The following is a 6,809-nucleotide window of genomic DNA, read 5'->3' on the forward strand; positions in this document are numbered from 1 at the left end:
TTGGTTTTGGAATGCGCCTCTCGGCGGACGCGGGTGCCCTTCGGGTGACCCGCGTCCCCCGACTTTTTCTCATACGGGAAAATGGTCGGAAGACGCGGCCCGCCTTCAGGCCAGCCGCGTCCGGGCGCCCTGTGCTACAAAGCCGGGGTGCGTCTTCCGAGAAGTGCGCATTTCAAAACCCCAACTCCCTCAAAAAACCACCAAAAATTCCCAAATCAATTTCTAATTGCTATTTTTGATGTGCAGGGCATTAACCATGTTAGATTGGAGAGAAAGAGAGCATGTAGAGGATGATGAAGCTGCAATAAATCATCAACCTTCCCTGGATGCCCTAAGAGCATGCGGATTATACAAATATTGGACCATACCGGGCATGAGGGGCCAGGTAAGATTCTTGGAATGGCTGGTTGAGCGATGGAACGTTCAAGAACAATGCTTTTACATAGGAGGGCACCAGCTCGAGATAGAGCCCTCGGATGTATACTTTCTCACTGGCTTGCCGAACAGAGGTGAGCAACTCAGTCTTGCGGGGACTAGGCCGGGTGGCCAATCCCTTGATAGTCTCCGCGACGAGTGGTGCACACCTGGGGCTCACCATTCAAAAGGCATAGAGATAAAACACATCACTCTGCCGAACTCAAAGTCATAGCGTTCACGGTTACCAGAATTTGCGGCGCGGCCGCTTTACACATTGCTTCCGGATCCCAAATGCGGATGGCAATTGACTGTTACCAAGGCACCATTTTCAACTGGTGTGAAGCTGTGTCGGCTCATATGAAGAGCCAACTGACCAAGGCAAAGAACGGACGACTAAAGACTTTTGGATATGGGCCTCTAGTCGTGAGCTTTGCCTTGGAGAGAGTTCCAATGCTGATCCCTCAGCAACTCACTGTTGATATCTTGGGTCCTCGGGAGCCAAAGCTGATACGATGGGTTGCGGTGATGGCCCGGCATCCTGACGAGGGTGCGACAGTGGTTCGATTCTCAGATAGTTACTTTCACTGGTTAGAGGACCAGGTTTTTTCGATACAGGACTTTCCGTATGCCGGAGTGGATTTTAGAGGTGATCCGGACATGGTTCTTCCACAGGGAGAACAATGGGATGACAGAGGTACTTTTATTTTCACAAGTTTTCTAATTATGTATTTTTTTTTTTCATATATATCGTCTCAAAACTAACAGTAAAATTTTCAAAATGCAGATGTTGGTCCACAGCGTCCAGCCAACCTCCGGCCTTTTGATAGACTACATCCAGCTGCACCGGTACCGGCCCCACAGGACGCGGCTGCAGAAGTACTAGCTGAGTTGGAGCATGATCTAGAGCGTCTCACGGCAGATATACCTGAGACTACTATGGATGACATTCCTACCAGGCTTCAGCGCTTCGTAGTCGCGGTCCCTGGACCGTTTAGGAGATTTTTGCGTAAGGTAGCCCGCGCAGTGGTGTCATACAGAGAGCACCACCAGTGATTGACTAGTCACTTTTGTAGTCACATGTGACATTTTGACTTTTTGTACTATCATTTTGCCGATCATAAGGTGTTTTCAACCTATGATCGAAGACGATGTATATATTTTTTGACACACTTCTATCTATATATATCACTATTACCGGCTTATCTTGTTTAACATATGTGATGAAATGTTTTTAAATTTACTTGCATGATTATCGTAAATGTCTGTCCAACATTCGAGAAGCAATTGCATCTGCTAATGTATTCAAAGACCTTGGAATATGTTGATATTCAATGTAATCAAATTCACGTTCCAAGAGACGCACTCTCAAAAACAACCTTAATAACACAGGATTCCTAATGGCATAAACTCTATTAAGCTGTAATACAACAAGTTCAGAATCTAACCTCACTATCAAACGTCGAATTCCAAATGAAATAGATTCGGATAATAATTCAATCACTGCACTGTATTCTGCAATGTTGTTCGTTGTTTGACCGAGGCTTACCCCATGCATAGAAACTAACTCGTCAGAGGGCGAATAGATAACCCAAGCTGCGGAAGAGATGTTCCGTGTACTACGACAAGCACCATCAGCAAATCCAATGTATGTTTGGAGAGGCGTCGACATCTGCAATATCAAGAGTAAAACCAAGATAAGCCAGAATAACGACGAAAAAACCACACTCTCTAAGCTAAGCACACTGACTAAACTAACACACTTGCTAGCTAGAAAGAAAATCTAACCTATCTAAAAATTTCTCCATTCCCATCATTTAAGCATAATACCTCTTTAGGTAAAGTCCATTTCTGGGTTTACCCAAAGAGTCCCCATCAAAGTCAACTAGCTCATAAGCCCCTTTTGCTAGCTTTCGCTTTACAATGTAGGGCCCATGCCACATGGGAACGAATTTTCCGGCACCTAGCTTATCGTTAGCTTGATCATATAATAGTACTAGGTCTCCTTCCGAAAAACTTCGAGGGTTACATTTCTATCATACTGAGCTTTCATTCGTTTCGCGTGAGTCTCGATTGCCAATGTAGCGTCACGTCGAGTCTCATCTAATTTAGCCAAGTAAAAAACGTTTCTCCTCTTCGGAAGTAGCTGGAAGTAATTCGACAGCCATTTGAAGTGATGGGATTTCGCATTCAATGGGTAACACAGCTTCTAAGCCATAAACTAGCTGGAAAGGAGTGAACCCTGTTGAATTTTTCACTGAGGTTCGGTATGCCCATAGCGCTAAAATAACATGTTGTGCCAATTCGACCGATGAACACCAATGGTTCGTCGGATCATGTAACTAGAACTTTGTTGATAGACTCAACCAAACCGTTGGCTTGCGGATAATAAGGAGTAGAGCTATCGTGGCGCAAACCAAGCTGGCTTGTAAGCTCAGTCATCATGACATTTCGAAAATGGCTCCCATGGTCAGTAATGATTGCTTGTGGGACACCAAACCTAGTTATGATATGATTGAATACGAAAACTGCAGCTGTTTTGCCGCTTGCGTCGAATGTAGGCATCGCCTCGGCCCACTTAGTAAAATAATCAACCGCAAGGATGATATACGCATGCCCCCCGCCGAGTGAGGGTTACAAGTAATAAAGTCGATACCCCATTTGGCGAATGGACCAACGGCAATTATAGGGTGGAGAGGAGCAGGTGGAGCGCGCATCTTGCGATCAAACACTTGACAGTTGTGGCACTTCCTGACTGCAATGATACAATCTTTAAACATAGACGGCCAGAAATAACCAGCGCGCAACACCTTCTGAGCTGTGGCATACCCAGACATATGACCGCCACATGCTCCAGAGTGACAATCATTCAAAACCCTCTCAGCCTCTTCGTGAGTTAAACAACGTCGAAAAACTAAGTCTGCCCCCCGGCGATAAAGTGTATCTCCAATAATTTTGTATGGCTGGGATTGAAACCGAATTTTTCGACGTTCCGCTTTGGAAGCTTCAGGCCGAAAGGTTTGGGTTTGGAGATAAATGATTATATCCCCGTACCACGGATCTAAAGTACTGATAAGAAACAAAGATTCGTCCGCAATGGACTCCTCTGCCACAGTCTCTGTGTCAGCACTCGGGAAATCACACATCAATTCCGCAAAAACTAAGGATTTCTTCTCGAACTCCAAGTCGAACTCTTGCAGGATAACAATCCATTTAGAGTACTTGCCCCCTAGCAGTTGTTTTGTCAAAATATAAATCATAGGGTTGCAATCCGAAATAACTGTAGTTTTGCGGAGAAGAATGTAGTGACGGAAACGCTGGACAGCTTGAACGGCTGCCAGGGCCAATTTCTCCACATGCGAATATTTTAGCTCAGTTGGATTCAAGGTCCTACTAAGATAATATATCACATGCTCCGCTCCGAATTCATCTTCTTGAACTAACACCATTCCAATGGTGGAATGCGAAGCTGCGAGGTATAAGAAGTAGTCTTGGTTGTAGTTGGGAGGATGCAATAACGGTGCATGGGTCAACGCGTGTTTAAGTGCATCAAAAGATTGTTGGGCAATCTCGTCCCAAAAGAATTGTGCGTTCTGTTTCAACAACCGTGTAAAACCTTTAGTGACCTCGGCGTAGTTTGGGATGAATCGGCGTAAAAAGTTCGCTTTCCCTTGCAAACTTTGGAGTTGGCGCAAACTCGAAGGAGGAGGCAATTTGATGATAGCCTCGACTTTCGAGGGATCGACGCGAATGCCGGCTTTTGAAACAACAAATCCCAGCAATCGACCTGTTTCTATACAGAAAACACACTTGTGGGGATTCAACCGAATTCGATAATGCCTACACCTCATAAAGATTGCTCGTAGGTGGACAAGGTGATCAGCTCGATGTAAAGAATGAGCAGGCAAATCATCGAGATAGGGTTGCACAATGTGCTTGATGTCATGAAATGCATAAGACATCGCCCGTTGAAAAGTGGCCCCGGCATTCTTAAGCCCAAAAGGTAACTTGCAATAAGCAAATGTCCCCCATGGACAAATGAATGCCGTTTTTGGTTGGTCGGCAGGTAGAATATTGATTTGATTATAGCCCGAAAAACCATCCATGAAGGAAAACATTTCACTTCCGGCACAATCATCAATAATTTGATCGATATAAGGCGTAGGATAGTTGTCTTTTGGACAAGCTCGATTTATATCCCTATAGTCGATACAGATTCTTATTGTTCCTTGTTTCTTGTTGACCGGAACAATATTCGATACCCAATCCGTTAACGGGATCGGATAAATGAAACCTGCTTTCAACAGCTTTTCGACTTCTGCTTTAATCGCAGCCGCTTTTCGAGGGTGAATTTGACGCAACCGTTGCCGGACGGGTTTAGCATCCGGGTAGGTCTTTATTTCATGAACAACAATGGCAGGATCAATTCCCGGCATTTCCTCGTAAGACCAGGCAAACACGTCGCGGAATTCTTGGAATAGGGCCTTGTAAGTTTGGATTTCTTCTTCAGTACATGCGGCACCTATATGAATGTTTTCCTCGATTCCGGGCTTCACTGAAATATCAATGGGAATAGTACGAGAAATATTCCCTAAATTCAACTCTGAATCAGAATGTTTCGTTGGATCCTGAGCGTCTTTGACATATTCAGCGGTAAAGATAGATGAAAAATCATTTTCAAATGCATCATCCTTAGGTAAAAACGAAGATCTGTGATGGAGATCTTCCCATGGTAGATCGTCTACACTTAGGATTTCGCGAAGTTGTTCGTCAGATGACACGACTTCGGGAAACGTTATCCGTTCTAAGGGTGAGGTGAAAAGTGACTCTTCACTGACCACATTCATTTGGTCGACTTCGGTTGAATGAAAGTCAGTAAAAGACATGAGAGCTTCATAAGCAATTTCATATGGACTCAAAGGCATAACATCACCGAGTGAGTCTATCTCAGAGTCAGATGGGACGAACCAAGGATCATCATAAATAATGTTTTCTGATGTAATCATATGAATGGTTGCAAACGAAGGATCTGCGCTGAGTGGAGGGAGAGGAAAAGTTCCCAGTAAACCGGAATCCTTAACTAAACCTACACCAACGTCCCTATAAGGGATTGTCGTTTTACCAACATGCTGGATACTCTCTGAAGAGGCTGGGTCGGATGAAAAGTATGTCAGCTGATCAATAGTCACGATCTTACCGTTATGTGGAAACTTAATTACTCTGAAGACCGATGAAACGACCGCTGTCATAGCATATGACCAACTTCGACCCAAAAGAAGGTTGTAGTCTAGAGGGGCATCAACCACTTCCACATCCAGACTAACGGTTTTACCTTCAACCCCTATAGGCAATTCTTGTAGAATACCAAACGGACGGAACCCACGGCCATCAAAGGCCTTAAGGATGGTGGGGGATTGGTTCAACGAAGGAGAACCAAGCGATCTCCAACATTGAATCGACATAATACACGTAGAAGCTCCCTCATCAATCACAGTCCGATGAATAGGCCTGTTTTTGACTATCACTGGAATTTGGAAAGCCATTTGATGGGGGAGACGTGGTGTACTATTTTCTAGATCAAAGATCATTAGGTTCGGGTCCTGAACATCGACAGCTCCGATAGCCGACAAAAGCAATTTCCGTTGTGCTGGGCATGATTGCAGCACTTCGAGTGCCGACATTGCTGAAGGTGAAACAGCTAAGTCCTCAACAATGTTGTAATTCTGGGCTGCTCTCGCATGTGGATTGAAAGCAGACCTTCGAAGTACACCCTTGGCGGGCGGCTTAATCACTAAGTCTGGGTTAGGTTTTTCGATCTGTAGTGGATCGGAACCAGGAGCTGAGGTTGATGGGTTAGAGTGAGAAGATTCTGCTTCCTTGCCATCAACAGGAGCCTTACTACCATAATCTTGCGATCGAGTCGCAATCCTCACATGAGACATCATCAAAATGGGTTCTTCACTGGCATTCGAAGAAGAACCTATCATCTTATTCTCCTGCTCTGGAAATGGATTCTTTAACACAGCAGGAGTGGGAGAACCTTTGACTATTTTTACAACCTCGGCCCGATGAGGGCAATCTCTCGTAAAATGATCCTCTTCACAAATAAGACAAGGATATCGAGGTTTGCTTTTTCGTCATTGGTTTCCGACTTTTCAGTTTTCTCCTTTGGAGCCTTGTCTGCTTTAGCCTTCTTCTTTCCTTTCTTCTTCCACCGTTTTTTGGTTTGGCCGTAGATGACTCTACAGCGTGAATGTCGGCGGTGAGTTCAGGAGAAGACTCTCCTGTCGGAGAATCAGGCAAAAGTGATAATTGGAGTAGTTGAAGCCTTGGAAGACTTCTTCTTGCTCTTCGTAGTCACGATACCAATCATACCATCAGCGGCATGAGATCCC

The sequence above is a fragment of the Pinus tabuliformis genome, chromosome X (genome assembly GCF_031772625.1).
Source record: "Pinus tabuliformis cultivar Carrire ecotype Pingquan chromosome X, CPIR1, whole genome shotgun sequence".
Taxonomy (NCBI): domain Eukaryota; kingdom Viridiplantae; phylum Streptophyta; class Pinopsida; order Pinales; family Pinaceae; genus Pinus; species Pinus tabuliformis.